This window comes from Taudactylus pleione, unplaced genomic scaffold, assembly GCF_031769625.1.
Source record: "Taudactylus pleione unplaced genomic scaffold, aTauple2 ptg000913l, whole genome shotgun sequence".
Lineage (NCBI taxonomy): Eukaryota > Metazoa > Chordata > Amphibia > Anura > Myobatrachidae > Taudactylus > Taudactylus pleione.
This window is the reverse complement of record NW_028285314.1, coordinates 438,316-457,401: the sequence shown is the minus strand read 5'-3', so window position 1 is coordinate 457,401 and position 19,086 is coordinate 438,316.

The window sequence follows — 19,086 nt, the reverse complement described above, 5'->3', positions numbered from 1 at the left end:
CTCCTTTATCTTGATGACTGTATAGTAATTTAAAGACATATGCAGACCATCAGCAACATCTGCGAGAAGTGTTTCAGCGACTCATAGAATATGGATTGAAGCTCAATCCCAGAAAATGCCACATGTAAAAACCAAAAGTCGAATATTTGGGTCACCTGGTGAGTGCAAAGGGAGTAGCTCTGGACCTGGAAAAGATCAAGGTTGTTCAGGAGTGGCCGGTTCCTCAAATGGTCAAAGAAGTCTGCAGATTTTTAGGCTTTGTCCTTTATTACTGGAGATTTGTAAAGAACTTTGCAAAAAATTGCTGTTCCATTGCATGAACTGCTATGGGATCTAGCTAAGAATGGATAAACTGGGCATATCCCTGTACTCTGGACCCCTTGGAAACAAGCCACATTCGACCAATTGAGGGATGTTCTAACCCAGGCCCCATTATTGGCTTACCCTGATTACCAGCAACCTTTTAAGTTGTAAACTGATGCCAGCAAATATGGATTAGGGGCAGTCTTGGCTCAGAAACAAAATGGAGCAGAAAGTCATCGCCTATGCTAGCCAGGGTTTAAATAAAGAGTGCAACAATGAAAACTATAGCGCCTTCAAATTAGAATTCCTTGCCCTCATTTGGGCTGTTACAGAAAAATTTTGTGATTACCGCGCTGCAACTCCATTCATCGTGTTTACGGACTGCAATCCTCTTGCACATCTCCCAACTGCACATCTCGGGGCATTGGAACAGCGATGGTCTTCTTGGCTAGCTAATTTCCAGTACACCATTGGGTATTGCCCTGGCAAGAGCAATAACAACACTGATGCTCTATCTCGACTTCCTAGAGAAGAGGAACCTGAGGAAGGAGATACATGGGAGAGGGTGGAGATCCCTGTGTTCAAGCCACCTTCTAAAAAAATCAAACAACATGTCCTCTCAACTTCCATGGAAGTGATCGAGTCAGAAGATATACAAATAACTAGTTGCAGTGGCAGAATGAAACTCCTATATTTCAGCAGCTGAAAGCTCCGCTGAAGGGTGAACAGGGATTGAGTAAGCAGGAAAGGCACAGGGCACCAGCAGAGCTCGCAAAACTGTGGTGGCAGCGAGACCAGTTGGGAATTCATGAACAACTGTTAATATGACATAACATCAAGACCCATCTGCCAAATGTTTAGCTTCTTATTCCAAGTGCCAAGATTGAAGGTATACTATAGGTGTATCATGATCGGTCTGGCCACTTTGGAACTCAAAAAACAAAAACAATGGTGAGACAGCAATTCTACTGGATAGACCTGTGGAAGGACATTGAAGAGTGGTGTAGAGACTGTACTGCATGCAATTTGCGGAGACCATTACCAGAAACTCAAAAAGCCCCACTCCATCCCATAGTGACTAAGTAACCATTGGAGTTGGTCACAATTGATTATGTGAAGCTCCAAAAAAGCCATGCTGGTTATGAATATGCCATTACTATAGTGGATCACTATACCAAATTTGCAGTGGTCTTGCTCATTAAAGATTTGACAGCAAAAACTACTGCAGAGATATTCTGGAGGGCTTTTGTGTGTCCATATGGATACCCTATCAAGATCCTAACAGACAAAGGACCTGCCTTCACCTTTGAAATAATTTCAGGAATTATGTCTCCCCTATGGATGTAAGAAATTGAAAACCACAGCTTATAATCCCCAAGGGAACGGATTGTGTAAGCGGACCAATCAAACACTTATTCATCTGTTACGTGCCTTACCATCACAACAACATTTTGAATCGCCAACCCTATTAGCACAACTGATAAACATTTACAACAATACTACCCACAATTCTACCGGCAATACACCCTATTACCTATTGTTCGGGTGACAGGGACAATTACCCGAAGACATTCAATTAGAAATACTGTCGAGCACACCAGAGGAACCTTTTTCGTGACCAACTGTGTGTCAGAACATAGAGGCACCTAAAAACCTCCCAGCAACTGGTGGACCAGCAAATGGAAAATGTTCGGAGTCAACAAGAAGAAAATTATAATCTCTCTGCTCAAGCCACTCCATTAAAGGTGGGAGATCGTGTACTAAAAAGAAATCAACAACGTCACAGCAAGTTGTCTTATTATTGGGAGTCAATACCTTATGTAGTGACAGAAATTCCCCAACCAGGGGTGTCAGTATACCAGATCAAACAATAAGATGGAGCACATAGAGATCAACTCAAACTATGTCCTGATCGAGTCACTAGTCGAAGTCAGATGGATATGCCTCAAAGTGATAGGATAAACTCCTCATCTCTCCAAGACAGCTATTTGAGCCTTATGATGAACAGCTTTTGGCCGACTATCTCTAGCATAGAGTTAAATGAATCTAACATGGAGTCTGAAGGTCAAGAACCAGAGTCTCCAGATAGCGAGTGCCCAGAAGCACCCTTGCTAAGACGTTCAACACGGAGCACAAAGGGAGTGGCACCGCTTCGTTACAGACTATAATGCATTATTATACTTGTGCCGAAGTTAATGTTGTAAATATTTAAGGATGTACTTTTGCATGTAATGCACTAGAGTAATCTTTTGTGAAGATGTTAAAATTGTTGTGAGATACTAGAGAAACATGCGTGAGGACACGCATGTTTCCATGGGGAAGAATGTGCCAAATGTTTAGCTTCTTATTCTTATTATGTGCAGTACCTTTTAGTAGTGAAAAGCCTTTGTTTGTTCAAGATACATACTCTACTGTATACTTATGTATTGTGGTAGAAGCACTAGAGCAGTCTGGAATGGCATATATGTGTGTCCAAGATTCCTATCATATGTGTTTTAAAAACCCCAGGAAAAGTCTGTTATGCCAAACAGACCAGAAGTGTTGGCTTTTGGTAAAAACCCGATAATGGGTCCTAAGGGTCTGGATGTGAGAAGAGAAGGGAGGGCTATTTCAGGTGTTTTGCCTTTCAGTCTGGGAGCAGGCTGATTAGTAGTTGCACCTGCAAGTGGTTCATATAGCTGTGTTAAGGTATTGGTTCAGTGGATCACATACCCTGGGGAGAACAGACACTGAGGTTTGTTCAGAGATACTGTGATATTTGAAAGTGCTGTGTTTGTGGTAAGGCAGTAGGCCCTGCCACTTGTAGAGAGGGAATAACCTGTCTAGTTAGTGCCCAGACGGGCTAGGACTTATATTTGATTTTTGGTTATTTTGTTGTTTATGTTGCACAATAAAACTGGGTCCGACCAGCTTGCATGAAAACCCTGGACTGGTGTGCTGTTTCCTGGCTGCTGTGTGCAAGGAGGTGTCCATCTACCCCAGGAGAGGGACCCCTACCGTGACTATATCACAGTATGTATAGTGCCCCAAGGCTGTAAGTTGTAGGGCATGTGCACTGAGTACTGGCATATTCATGCTATATATCATGCCAGTCAGACTGTCTATGTTCCCCCCCCGGGATTGTGAACTTTCCCCCTGCCATGGACTGTTGATGCTGGGGGGCATGAGGCCAGGACTTCCCCACTGTACTGAAGAGGGGAGCTCAACATCCCTCCTGCAGTGAGTTATGGCCAGTGAATGGATTATGACATGGGCACCTAGCGGGAATACAGCTGGTGCATCCATCGGGACCTGGATGAAGGAGATAAGAGGAGCTGCCCAGCTGACTGTTGGGAAGTCCTGAGGTGGCAGTAGTACAGCGCAGTGACCACGCACTTACCTGAGGGTCGAGGAGATGGAGGATGGGAGCCGGAGGAGCCGAGCGATCTGGTCTGCTGTCGAGGAGGTGGCTGCTGAGCGTGTGATGTGCGAGCATCAGTGCCTGCTGGGAGAGGAGGCGGGCCGAAGCTAGATCAGGGGTGAGCTGTGGGAGGCTGCAAGTGCCGGAGGCTGACCTCAAGGAGAACCAAAGAGGGCAGTGATTACCCGATAATTGCCCCAATCATCTGTTCAAGTTGCCAGAACCTAAAACACACCCAGTCATCTTACTGTGAGGTTACCCCATGTCACCAGAGAACAGCAAATTAACAGAGGGGATAAAGACTCTACCAGGGAATGTCAGTATAAATAACCCAGAGGTTACTTAATTCAGGCAGTTACAGTCTAATAAACATTGTATAGACTGCAGCCACACGTTATTTTGCCCGCAGCCTGTCAGTGATAGACTCAGCACCTAATATATACCCTCCCTCCGCTTGTGTAGGCAGTTTCAACATTCTTCATAACTCCGGCACTAGAGAGAACTGTTATTTCTTCATTGCAGCATCTGCACCAGTGCAGGTGAGAGACAGTGTTAAAAGTGAGGATTATTCCCTAGAAGCTGCCACAGTCCTGAGCAGATTAAAGTACAGCCACAGGTTATTGATTATTTGTCGCGCATCACCTCCTTTGTCAAGGTCTGTTGCTACCTACAAATCAATAGGGACAGCTGGAGTTAACTGTATTGCAGACTTTACGTGAGTACAGGAATTGCCTGAGTATCCCAGGCATTCTACCAACGCAAATCTACATTGCATACTTCCTCTCCCTGCACCAACATTAATATTATAAAGCAAACACTGCAAAGGAATCATTAGTGTTGGATATAATTAGGAACATTATTGCCAGCTGGCAACATTATAGGGAACAACAGTGTCACCAACACAGAGCAAATCTAAACCTTGCTTTGTTAAATCAAACTTCTAATAAATAGGAAGCTTACAAACAAGAAAGGGAAAGCTGTAGGATATAGTACATGTACCAAGTAAAATTACTTACACCATTATTTCTTCAACCAGTCATCAAATGTGCACCATCGTACACAGTTAGCTGGCCAGCCATTTGTGGACTTTAGTAAATTATTGATTAATCGTTAAACCAGCTGTGTTCAGGGTTATTTGCTATTATTAGGGGTCAGGTATTAAGGTTATGTTCTGAACCGTGAATTGCATTGTATTAACGATTTTTCCGCAGACCCCAGTATCGGACTAGAAGGCGGTTCCAGTACATTAAAATACCAAACCTTGTTAGGTGTAATTAATCTATGTGTAAATGTTCTAAAATGTCTGGTATGTAACACCTGTATACAATTGTCATTGACATTACACGAATTAATTTGAGTGCCGAGTTTCGGTTGTAAATAAAAAAAACAGTGTTACGTTACAAAGTGTCTTGCTGTGACACTGTAAGTGTTAACCACAGTATGAGTGTTAACCATTTGTCGCAATATATCATGCCCCTGTTGGCCAGTTTGTACAGACGATATGCCTGTGAACAACGTTGTTCACAGACATATCGCATTGGCTGTGCTGCACAGTCAATGAACAGATATGTCTGCAGACATATCTGTCCATCGGCAAGTGTGTACGGGCGATCAGCCGAATACCCATACACATGGGTGCAGAGAGGGGGGGAGGTGTGAGCGGGTACTACTTATGCGGGTTGGGCACAGCTCCCCATCTACAGTAGCCCAGCATACGCTGCTATGTGCTGGACTGCACTGGGAGACTGTCCAAGGCTGCTAAAGCAGAAGCCTGAGCAGTCTCCTATGCCAAAGGGGGGAGCGATCATGCTGATCACACTCTCCAATGGCTGTGCACTGGGCTGAGAGGCACACAGTGCCCCCCTATGCAGGGCCCCATCGGAAATGTTTTTATTTTCCCTGAAGGGGGCATGGCCATACCTCCCTGATTAAGCCATGCCCCCTAACCACCCCTAGTCTGGCTTGACCTTCTGCAGCAGCAGATAATGGTGTGTATGAACAACCATCATCTGCAGATATATCTGTCAGGTGTGTACCCACCTTAAGGCCACCATTCACACATACTTACCTGTGCACTCACCCTGAACCCTAATTGGGTTATTACAATATTTGGCATCACAAGAACACGATTCAGTGGAAGTCCAAAGTCAAACAGAATATAAAATGTCACGAGAATGACAAGCAACAGGAGATGCCTCCGGAGCTGGAGCACCAGGAGCATTCAATCCAACAATTCTACCTTATTATTTTGGTGCCCCATGGTTGCCAACATACACTGGAGATATCCATGGAATGGATGGGACTACCCTTACCAAATTTAAGAACAAAATCAAAGCAATGGGTCTGATTCAGACGCGCTCGCAAGTGCTATGCGCTCGCAATCGGGTCGATGGCCCGGCAGTGTGTACGAGCGAGTCCCGGAGCAAGCGAGAAATCACTCGCTCTGGGGCTTGCAACAAAACTGGGTGGCTGTCAATGTTGATCGTGAGCTCTCCCCGTTTTGTAGGCGGGGAGTGGGGGATGGCTGGCCTCACAATCAGGCCCAATGTTCCAACTCTATCCTTTAAGCAAACAACCACAAGTTGAAGTGCTGATTGGACAGTTAAAAGGGTCAGCTCTCAGAGAGGTCACCTCATGGCCTGTGGAAGAAGAAAGAAGTATGGACCAAATCTTACATCGGCTTGCCACTACTTTGCATTAAGTTTGCAAGAAGCATTGCGTGCCATTCAAGCAAGGGATGCTGATGAGATTAGGGATATGGATGAAACCCTAGTGTCCCAATTCATTGAAGGTTCTGGTTCAGAAGGAGTAAGGTCCCAGTTAATCATGTTAAGAATGCAGTTGCCAGATAGTTCCTTGTTGGACTTCAAAGAAATTGACATTCAAGTAGTTGGCCCTACACTTACTCGAGAGCTTAATTTCCCTGAAATGCCGGGATTCCAGGAATCACAGTGTATAGGTCTAAATCCAGGGATAGGGAATGTCGCAGATAATGAATGGCGGCAACCACCACCCAGAGATGGCAGAAGACCAACAGACCAATTTGACCCTCAAGGTCACCCTAGATGTCATCAATGTCAAAGATCTGGACATATTGAAAGAAATTGCAATTGGATGGAGAATTTAAACTCTCAGGCCCCGAGGAGAGAGACCAAACCTTGGGGGGAACAACAGTAAAATATCCTAACCCGGAAGAATGGTGGCCAAGGTACATAGGACGATGCCCCACTATACCCATCTCCGTAAATGGTCTAACTGTTATGGCTATGATTGATACAGGATCGCAAATAACCACCATTCAGTTATCTACCTTTGAATAGAATTGGGGTGAGAACCATCTGATTATGCCTCCACCTTCCTGGCTGCAATTGATGGCTAGTAATGGCCTTGGGATTACTTGTCGAGGATACTGGGAGGCCAATGTCCAAGTGGGGACAACTTTCCTTCCTCGTCATGGATGTCTTAACACCCAGACAAATGATCCAAATGCTGTCCCTATTATTCTTGGAATGAATATCTTACAGAAGTGTCCTAAAGAGCTGGTCCTAATCTTGAAACAAGAGTTACCTCAGGCAGTGATGCGAAGCAAAACATCTTACAGAAAACAATCAAAATTCTTCAAGGACATCAAAAGTTTATGACTCCTGCTGGAGATTTGGAGAGAGTGCGAATTACTGTAGGCAAACCACTTGAATTACAACCAAACTCTGAAACCCTGGTATTGGGGAAGGCTCATTGTGGTCCATGTGGACAGCTTATGACGCTGTGGTGGAACCATGTGTGAATCCTCTGAGCCATGTGGTCAAGCTTTACCAGCATCAACCTATTGCCATATTATGTTGGACCACCTTCTAAGACGTATACGATTTGAAAATGGAAGCCCATCAAAGTAATCGCCTGCATACCGTGATAAAGGAGTCAGAGGAGGAAACTAAATGGTGGGAAGACATTCATATCGGAGACAATGGAACACTCACCACAGAAAAGAAAGGAGCTCTAGAAGTGGTAAAAGAAAATTCAGAGGCCTTTAGCTATGATCCTACTGATTTCGGAATTGCTCTCTGTATTCAGCATTGCATCTCTACAGGAGAAGCATTACCAATTAAAGAGAAACATCATCCATGAATGATGAAGGCCACTGGAGTCATTCAGGAAAGCCACAGTCCATGAGCTGCACCGAAGGTGCTGGTAAAGAAGAAAAATGGACAACTAAGATTATGTGTGGATTATAGAAAATTTAATAAAGTAACTCATAAAGATGCATACCCCTTGCCCAGAATAGAGGAATAATTAGCGGCACTTAAATCTTCTCAATACTTCTCCACTCTAGATCTCACCAATGGCTGCTGGCAGATTCCCATGGTGCCTGAAGATAAAGAGAAAACAGCAGTCACTACACCCATGGAACTTCATGAATTTATTGTTTGCCCTTTTGAATTGTGCAATGCACCAGCCACATTCCAGTGCGTGATTGAGCATTGTCTCAGTCATGGAAATTATGACATGGTGCTCCATTATCTTGACAATGTTATAATTTTTTCAAAGATATGCAGAGCATCTGCGAGAAGTGTTTCAGCGACTCATAGAATATGGATTGAAGCTCAATCCTGGAAAATGCCACCTGTTAAAACCAAAAGTCCAGTATTTAGGTCACTGGTGAGTGTGAAGGGAGTAGCTCCCGACCCGACCCGGAAAAGATCAAGGTCGTTCAGGAGTGGCCGGTTCCACGAACGGTCAAAGAGGTCCGCAGATTTTTAGGATTCGTCGGTTATTACCGGAGATTTGTAAAGAATTTTGCAAACATTGCTATTCCATTGCATAAACTGCTACAGGATCTACCTAAGAATGGATGAACTGGGCATATCCCTGTACTATGGATCCCTCGGCAACAAGCCGCATTTGACCAATTAAGGGATGTTCTAACCCAGAACCCATTATTAGGTTACCCCTGATTACCAGCAACCTTTTAAGTTGTATACCGATGCTAGCAAAATGGATTAGGGGCAGTCTTGGCTCAGAAACAAAATGGAGAAGAAAAAGTAATCGCCTATGCTAGCCGGGGTTTAAAGAAGACAGCGCAGCGATGAAAACTATAGCGCCTTCAAATTAGAATTCCTTGCCCTTGTTTGGGCTGTTACAGAAACATTTTGTGATTACCTTGCTGCAACTCCAATCATCGTGTTTATGGACTGCAATACCACATAACATCAATCCCAAGACCCATCTGCCAAATGTTTAGATTCTTAATCCACGTGCCAAGATTGAAGGTATACTACAGGTGTATCATGTTCGGTCTGGCCACTTTGGAACTCAAAAAACATGAACAATGGTGAGACAGCAATTCTACTGGATAGACCTATGGAAGGATGTTGAAGAGTGGTATAGAGACTGTACTGCATGCAATTTGCGGAGACCATTACCAGAAACTCAAAATCCCCCACTCCATCCCATAGTGACTAAGCAACCATTGGAGTTGGTCATAATTGATTACGTGAAGCTCCAAAAAATCCATGCTGGTTATGAATATGCCATTACTATAGTGGATCACTATACCAAATTTGCAGTGGTCTTGCTCATTAAAGATTTGACAGCAAAACTACTGTACAGATTTTCCGGAGGGCTTTTGTGCATCCATATGGATACCCTGCCAAGATCCTAACAGACCAAGGTCTTGCCTTCACTTAAAAATTGTTTTAGGTACTATGTCTCATCTATGGATGTAAGAAATTTGAAAACCACAGCTTATCATCCCCAAGGGAACGGATTGTGTAAGCGGACGAATCAAACGCTTATTCATCTGTTACGTGCCTTGCCATCACAACAACATTCCGAATGGCCAACCCTAATGGTCAGACATTTAGCTATAATTTAACAATTGTAGGCCTTGTATCCAATGCTGATGTGGTTAAGTAGAACTAACAGTTGTATTCTGGATAAACATAGGAGAGCCTTTTGTTAAAATTATCAGAATGTTTGCCAAAGCTTGCTCCATCTATGAACAGGACAAACTCCATTGTCTGTCATTCTTTTAGTTCAGACAGAAGTAATATTAATAATAACCAGTTCGAAGCTATGTATATAAATATGTATATATGAATATATATATGAATATATATATATATATATATATATATATGTAGTAGATGCGGCCTGGCACTCCTATAATCAATGGAAGTTTGCCCAGGTGCCCTCCGTGATGATAATCCAAATGATGAAAAGAACAGCGGCACGCAGGGTCTTGAGAAAATATCAAACTGGTGTATTAAGAAAATATCACAACATAAATCCAACGTTTTGGAGCCCGTAGCCCCTTTGTCAAGGTGAGTGAGAACAAATAATCAAGGTGTCTTACCTTATAAAGGATGTGTCAAGGAGTGAAAAAACCACGAGTGTGGAAAGAAGCGCCGGTTCCGTCGCGTCCAGCCCCGCTCAAGGTACTTCCTGTGCGGCAGGAGATGACGTGTGTTACTCCCGCGTCACGTTGTCTAGGTAACTCTGTGACCATGGCAACCAAGTGACGCTGCTGTGCGCTCAAGGAACTGGCTCTGAAATTAAAATCATGTGAAGAATAGGTGAAAAAAGGAATAGCTAAACACCAGATACACTATGTGTACGAACCATTCGTGTATAGTAATGTCTTAAAGATGCACATTAAGACCTTACAGAGATAGAAGTATAGGAGGATTATGTATAGTATAATATACTTAATGACATGGACTGCAAACATGACCTATAATAAATATGTGTATAAAAAGAAAAAAAGGTTTTATATATATATATATGTGCATGTATCCTTAAGAATAAAATTGTAAAATTGTACTATACTAGGGTCCTTGTGAAAAAAATATGAATAAATGTATAAATAGATATGATAATAAGTGTATACATAAATATATGTAATAATATCACTTAAACATAAGCATAAATATAAACAATCTCTAATGAGTGATAATTAATATTCTTAAAAAAAACTCTGTTACATGTAATATAATATGAAAAAAGATTTTTTTACAAATATAAATTATTTATAAATGTTCCAAGAAATTTTTTCATTAAGGCCCAATGGCCAGATGGTGTTTAAAGAAAAAATCCATCGTGTTTCCAACTGAAGGAGTTTGTTATTTCTGTCTCCTCCTCTTAATGTAGTAGGTATATGGTCAATGGCCATATATTTTTATGAAGACAGCGGATGTTTTAGTTCCATAAAGTGTTTGGCTACCGGTTGATCAATGGTTTTGCCTGACAGTGCTGATATAATCGCTGTCGATGTAAGGCAATTCTTTCTTTTAATTGTCTTATAGTTTTTCCCACATAACAAAGTCCGCATGGGCAGATGATGAAATAAACCACATGGGTTGAAGAACATGAAAGAACATGTCTTATAGGAATAGGTTTACCTGTCTGTGGGTGTTTAAAAGAAGATCCACTAATTAAAGATTTGCACGTGAGGCAGCCTAAACATTTATAGCAGCCCGGACTTTTGGACAAAAATGAAGAAGATGTAGTTGTTTTAAAATTCGTGATGTCAGTGTGTACCGAAAATACATAAAGATTTAATTCATCCTCCGGGTAGGCCGACAATATCGGCCAGAAATTCTTTATTTGAACCCATTTCCCAGTTTTTAGATACCATTTTGCAACCTTTGGTTTCTAAACAACCGAGTTTCATAAAGGACACTACAGATTTTTTAACACGATTGTCCTCAGTAGACAATATTCCAAAAAGAGCTTTACTGTGTGTAATGGATGTGTCCAATTTATATACTAGTATACCGCATAGGGAAGTATTGGAAGTAATGAGACAGTTTCTATTGAAAGAAGAGATGCATGATGTGGATCTGGAATTTTTTCTAACTTTACTAAATTTAATCCTTAGCAGAAATTACTTTGTCTTTGATGGACAGTTTTATGAACAACGTTCAGGATGTGCCATGGCGAGTAGTGTCTCCCCGTCATTTGCCAACGTCTTCATGTTTTCAGAAGAGTCAAAACTGTTCTTCAGTGATGAGAGAATACATAACAACATAAGGGGTTCTTCTCGTTTTATAGACGATCTATTTTTCTTGTGGACAGATAGCACAATTGAGTTTGTTAACTTGATGTAGATTATCAATGCCAGAAGTTCCCCCATTAAACTTACTTACCAGTACAGCCCAGAGACAAATGATTACCTGGACGTTCATATTACTTTAAAGTAGGGGTGAGCGGGTTCGGATTTCTGAAATCCGAACCCCCCCGAGCCCCCCCGATCCGAGTCCGATCCGAGTCAGGCTCGACTTTTCCCGCCTGACTCGGATCTGAAATCGAGGCAAAACGTCATCATCCCGCCTTCCGAGTCTCGCGGGTTTTGGATCCTATATAAGGTACCCGCGTCGGCGCCATTTTCTCACTCGGCTGTGGACAGTGAAGAGGGAGGGTGGGAGTTAGGGCTGTGTAGTGTAGTGTAGTGCTGCTGTTGTCCACTACTTCAAAGTCCATAGGGGCTGGCTGTGTTGTGCTGTGCTGCTGTTGTTAATAGGGGCTGTGTCCACTACTTCAAAGTCCATAGGGGCTGGCTGGACTGTGTTGTGCAGTCAGTTCTCCATAGGGGCTGTGTCCACTCCAAAGTCCTGTGCAGTGTCCCAGTCCTAAAGGAGTGCTGTAGTGTTGTCCAGGGGGTGCTCTGTCCATCAGGGGTGCTCCCCCCAAGTGCTAAAAAAATAATATATTTTCTGTGTTTGTGAATTGTGTGCGCAGTAGCCGCACGTGCATCAACAAAGTAGTGCCAAGCGTGCGCCTGTGTCATAAGTAAAGGGCCGGCTGGCTTGACCGTTAAAGGGTGCTGTAACCCCCGAAAGTACACTCCAGTCCAAACCAAAAAAAAATTATTTTCTGTGTTTGTGAATTGTGTGCGCAGTAGCCGCACGTGCATCAACAAAGTAGTGCCAAGCGTGCGCCTGTGTCATAAGTAAAGGGCCGGCTGGCTTGACCGTTAAAGGGTGCTGTAACCCCCAAAGTACACTCCAGTCCAAACCAAAAAAAAAATTATTTTCTGTGTTTGTGAATTGTGTGCGCAGTAGCCGCACGTGCATCAACAAAGTAGTGCCAAGCGTGCGCCTGTGTCATAAGTAAAGGGCCGGCTGGCTTGACCGTTAAAGGGTGCTGTAACTCCCGAAAGTACACTCCAGTCCAAACCAAAAAAAAATTATTTTCTGTGTTTGTGAATTGTGTGCGCAGTAGCCGCACGTGCATCAACAAAGTAGTGCCAAGCGTGCGCCTGTGTCATAAGTAAAGGGCCGGCTGGCTTGACCGTTAAAGGGTGCTGTAACCCCCGAAAGTACACTCCAGTCCAAACCAAAAAAAAATTATTTTCTGTGTTTGTGAATTGTGTGCGCAGTAGCCGCACGTGCATCAACAAAGTAGTGCCAAGCGTGCGCCTGTGTCATAAGTAAAGGGCCGGCTGGCTTGACCGTTAAAGGGTGCTGTAACCCCCAAAGTACACTCCAGTCCAAACCAAAAAAAAAATTATTTTCTGTGTTTGTGAATTGTGTGCGCAGTAGCCGCACGTGCATCAACAAAGTAGTGCCAAGCGTGCGCCTGTGTCATAAGTAAAGGGCCGGCTGGCTTGACCGTTAAAGGGTGCTGTAACCCCCGAAAGTACACTCCAGTCCAAACCAAAAAAAAATTATTTTCTGTGTTTGTGAATTGTGTGCGCAGTAGCCGCACGTGCATCAACAAAGTAGTGCCAAGCGTGCGCCTGTGTCATAAGTAAAGGGCCGGCTGGCTTGACCGTTAAAGGGTGCTGTAACTCCCGAAAGTACACTCCAGTCCAAACCAAAAAAAAATTATTTTCTGTGTTTGTGAATTGTGTGCGCAGTAGCCGCACGTGCATCAACAAAGTAGTGCCAAGCGTGCGCCTGTGTCATAAGTAAAGGGCCGGCTGGCTTGACCGTTAAAGGGTGCTGTAACCCCCGAAAGTACACTCCAGTCCAAACCAAAAAAAAATTATTTTCTGTGTTTGTGAATTGTGTGCGCAGTAGCCGCACGTGCATCAACAAAGTAGTGCCAAGCGTGCGCCTGTGTCATAAGTAAAGGGCCGGCTGGCTTGACCGTTAAAGGGTGCTGTAACCCCCAAAGTACACTCCAGTCCAAACCAAAAAAAAAATTATTTTCTGTGTTTGTGAATTGTGTGCGCAGTAGCCGCACGTGCATCAACAAAGTAGTGCCAAGCGTGCGCCTGTGTCATAAGTAAAGGGCCGGCTGGCTTGACCGTTAAAGGGTGCTGTAACCCCCGAAAGTACACTCCAGTCCAAACCAAAAAAAAATTATTTTCTGTGTTTGTGAATTGTGTGCGCAGTAGCCGCACGTGCATCAACAAAGTAGTGCCAAGCGTGCGCCTGTGTCATAAGTAAAGGGCTGGCTGGCTTGACCATTAAAGGGTGCTGTAACCCCCGAAAGTTCACTCCAGTCCAAACCAAAAAAAAATTTTTTTCTGTGTTTGTGAATTGTGTGCGCAGTAGCCGCACGTGCATCAACAAAGTAGTGCCAAGCGTGCACCTGTGTCATAAGTAAAGGGCCGGCTGGCTTGACCGTTAAAGGGTGCTGTAACCCCCGAAAGTACACTCCAGTCCAAACCAAAAAAAAATTATTTTCTGTGTTTGTGAATTGTGTGCGCAGTAGCCGCACGTGCATCAACAAAGTAGTGCCAAGCGTGCGCCTGTGTCATAAGTAAAGGGCCGGCTGGCTTGACCGTTAAAGGGTGCTGTATCCCCCGAAAGTACACTCCAGTCCAAACCAAAAAAAAATTATTTTCTGTGTTTGTGAATTGTGTGCGCAGTAGCCGCACGTGCATCAACAAAGTAGTGCCAAGCCTGCGCCTGTGTCATAAGTAAAGGGCCGGCTGGCTTGACCGTTAAAGGGTGCTGTAACCCCCGAAAGTACACTCCAGTCCAAACCAAAAAAAAATTATTTTCTGTGTTTGTGAATTGTGTGCGCAGTAGCCGCACGTGCATCAACAAAGTAGTGCCAAGCGTGCGCCTGTGTCATAAGTAAAGGGCCGGCTGGCTTGACCGTTAAGGGTGCTGTAACCCCCGAAAGTACACTCCAGTCCAAACCAAAAAAAAATTATTTTCTATGTTTGTGAATTGTGTGCGCAGTAGCCGCACGTGCCTCAACAAAGTAGTGCCAAGCGTGCGCCTGTGTCATAAGTAAAGGGCCGGCTGGCTTGACCGTTAAAGGGTGCTGTAACCCCCGAAAGTACACTCCAGTCCAAACCAAAAAAAAATTATTTTCTGTGTTTGTGAATTGTGTGCGCAGTAGCCGCACGTGCATCAACAAAGTAGTGCCAAGCGTGCGCCTGTGTCATAAGTAAAGGGCCGGCTGGCTTGACCATTAAAGGGTGCTGTAACCCCCGAAAGTACACTCCAGTCCAAACCAAAAAAAAATTATTTTCTGTGTTTGTGAATTGTGTGCGCAGTAGCCGCACGTGCATCAACAAAGTAGTGCCAAGCGTGCGCCTGTGTCATAAGTAAAGGGCCGGCTGGCTTGACCGTTAAAGGGTGCTGTAACCCCCGAAAGTACACTCCAGTCCAAACCAAAAAAAAATTATTTTCTGTGTTTGTGAATTGTGTGCGCAGTAGCCGCACGTGCATCAACAAAGTAGTGCCAAGCGTGCGCCTGTGTCATAAGTAAAGGGCCGGCTGGCTTGACCGTTAAAGGGTGCTGTAACCCCCGAAAGTACACTCCAGTCCAAACCAAAAAAAAATTATTTTCTGTGTTTGTGAATTGTGTGCGCAGTAGCCGCACGTGCATCAACAAAGTAGTGCCAAGCGTGCGCCTGTGTCATAAGTAAAGGGCCGGCTGGCTTGACCGTTAAGGGTGCTGTAACCCCCGAAAGTACACTCCAGTCCAAACCAAAAAAAAATTATTTTCTGTGTTTGTGAATTGTGTGCGCAGTAGCCGCACGTGCATCAACAAAGTAGTGCCAAGCGTGCGCCTGTGTCATAAGTAAAGGGCCGGCTGGCTTGACCGTTAAAGGGTGCTGGATCCCCCGAAAGTACCCTCCAGTCCAAACCAAAAAAAAATTATTTTCTGTGTTTGTGAATTGTGTGCGCAGTAGCCGCACATGCATCAACAAAGTAGTGCCAAGAGTGCGCCTGTGTCATAAGTAAAGGGCCGGCTGGCTTGACCGTTAAAGGGTGCTGTAACCCACAAAGTACACTCCAGTCCAAACCAAAAAAAAAATTATTTTCTGTGTTTAGCCGCACGTATATATCAAATCGATATAACATAAATGGAGGACCAAACTTTCTCCGATAAAAATAAAATAGAGAAAGATCAAGAACCACTTCCTCCTAGTGCTGATGCTGCTGCCACTAGTCATGACATAGACGATAACATGCCATCAACGTCGTCTGCCAAGGCCGATGCCCAATGTCATAGTAGAGGGCACATACAATCCCAAATGGCAAAGTTCAGGAAAATGACCTTGAAAAAGACATTTAAATCAGCTGAAGAGAAACGTAAACTTGCCAATATGCCATTTACGACACGGAGTGGCAAGGAACGGCTAAGGTCGATCCCTAGTATGTTCATGACTAGTGGTTCAGCTTCACATGACGATGGAAGCCCTCCTCCCACTAAAAAAATCAAAAGAGTTAAGCTGGCAAAAGCACAGCGAAGAACTGTGCTTTCTAAGAAGATATCACAAATCCCCAAGGAGAGTCCAAGTGTGGTGGTGGTTGCGATGCCTGACCTTCCCAGCACTGGACGGGAAGAGGTGGCTCTTTCCACCATTTGCACGCACCATTTGCACAGTCCACTTGCTGATATGCAAATTGAAGATGTCACTGTTGAAGTACAACAGGATGAGGATACTGGTGTAGCTGGCGCTGAGGAGGAAGTTGGCGAGGAGGATTCTGATGGTGATGTGGTTTGTTTAAATCAGGCTCCGGGGGAGACAGTTGTTGTCCGTGGGATGAAAAAGCCCATCACGGTCATGCCTGGGCAGAAGACCAAACATTCCACCTCTTTGGTCTGGCAATATTTCTATCCAAATCCGGACAACAACTGTCTTGCCATATGTACCATATGTAAAGGTGAAATAAGAAGGGGTAGGGACGTCAACCACCTAGGAACATCCTCCCTTATACGGCACCTGCAGCGCGTTCATAAAAAGTTACTGTCAAGTTCAGAAACTTTGGCTAAGACCGTAAGCAGTCCAGGGACACCTAAATCCCGTTGTCCTGTTGTATCCAAGCGCCTGCAAACCACACCGTCAACTCCCTCCTCGTCAATTTCCTCCTTAGTCAGGATCGGAAGTAGTCCTGCAGGCCATGTCACTGGCATGACTGACTCTCCTATCCGGGATTCCTCTGGAGGATCCTGCATTGCTACGCCTACTGCTGCCGCTGCTGCTGTTGCTGCTGCTGGGAGTCGTTCATCATCCCAGAGAGGAAGTAGGAACACCACTACTTTTACTAAACAATTGACCCTCCAACAGTCCTTAGCGAGGAGGATGAAGTACGACAGCAGTCATCCTGAAGCAAAACGTATAACTGAGGCCTTGACTGCTATGTTGGTGTTAGACGTGCGTCCGGTATCCGCCATTAGTGCAGTGGGATTTAGACAATTGATGGAGGTAGTGTGTCCCCGGTTCCAAATCCCGTCTAGATTCCACTTCACTAGGCAGGCGATACCGAGACTGTACAGAAACGTCAGAAAAAGTGTCCTCAGTGTCCTGAAAAATGCCGTTGTACACAATGTCCACTTAACCACGGACATGTGGACAAGTGGAACAGGGCAGACTAAGGACTATATGACTGTGACAGCCCACTGGGTAGATGTATCACCTTACGCAGCAACAGCAGCAGCGTCACCAGTAGCAGCATCTCAGAAACGCCAGCTCGTTACAAGGCAGGCTACGCTGTGTATCACCGGTTTCAGTAAGAGGCACACCGCCAACAACCTCTTAGAGAAACTGAGGGAAATCATCGCCCAGTGGCTTACCCCACTTAGACTCTCCTGGGGATTTGTGATATCTGACAACGCCACCAATATTGTGCGGGCATTACATCTGGGCAAATTCCAGCATGTCCCATGTTTTGCTCACACAATAAACTTGGTGGTGCAGAATTTTCTGAAAAGCGACAGGGGCGTGCAGGAGACGCTTTGGGTGGCCCGAAAAATTTCTGGCCCCTTTCGCCATTCAGCGACTGCGTGCCGAAGACTGGAGCGCCAGCAAACACTCTTGAACCTGCCCCGCCATCACCTGAAGCAAGAGGTTGTGACGCGGTGGAACTCAACCCTCTATATGCTTCAGAGGATGGAGGAGCAGCAAAAGGCCATACAAGCCTATACATCCACCTATGACATAGGCAAAGGAGGGGGTATGCACCTGACTCAAGCGCAGTGGAGAATGATTTCCGTGTTGTGCAAGGTTCTCCAGCCCTTCGAACTTGCCACACGTGAAGTCAGTTCAGACACTGCCAGCTTGAGTCAGGTCATTCCCCTCATCAGGCTTTTGCAGAAGCAGCTGGAGAAAGTGAAGGAGGAGCTAAGACGGAGCGATTCCGCTCGGCATGTGGGACGTGTGGATGAAGCCCTTCATTCGCTTTGCCAGGATTCCAGGGTGGTCAATCTGTTGAAATCAGACCACTACGTTTTGGCCACCGTGCTCGATCCTAGGTTTAAAGCCTATGTGGTGTCTCTCTTTCCGGCCGACACAAGCCTGCAGAGGTGCAAAGACCTGCTGGTGAACACACTGTCAGCTGAAGCGGAACGTGACACGTCAACGGCTCCTTCTTCATTTTCTCCTGCAACTGGGGCTGCCAGGAAAAAACTTAGGTATCCTAAGCAACCTGCTGGCGGTGATGCAGGGCAGGCAGGACCAAGTTTGGACATCTGGTCCGGACTGAAGGACCTGGCAACAATTTCTGACATGTCTACTGTCACTGCATATGATACTGTCACCATTGACAGAATGGTGGAGGATTACATCGGTGACAGCATCCAGGTAGGCATGGCAGACAGTCCATACCTGTACTGGCAGGAAAAAGAGGCAATTTGGAGGCCCCTGTACAAACTGGCTCTATTTTACCTGAGTTGCCCCCCCTCCAGTGTGTACTCCGAAAGAGTGTTTAGTGCAGCCGGGAACCTTGTCAGCGAAAAGCGTAGGAGGTTGCTTCCACAGAATGTGGAGAAGATGATGTTCATCAAAATGAATTATCAGCTCTTCCAGGGAGACCAGCCTCCAGAAGGTACAGAGGGACCTGTGGTGGTGGATTCAAGTGGGGACGAGTTAATACTTTGTGAGGATGAGGATGTACACACTGAAGAGGGTGAGGAATCGGTGGATGAGGAGGATGAGGATGACATCTTGCCTCCATAGAGCCAGTTTGTGCAGG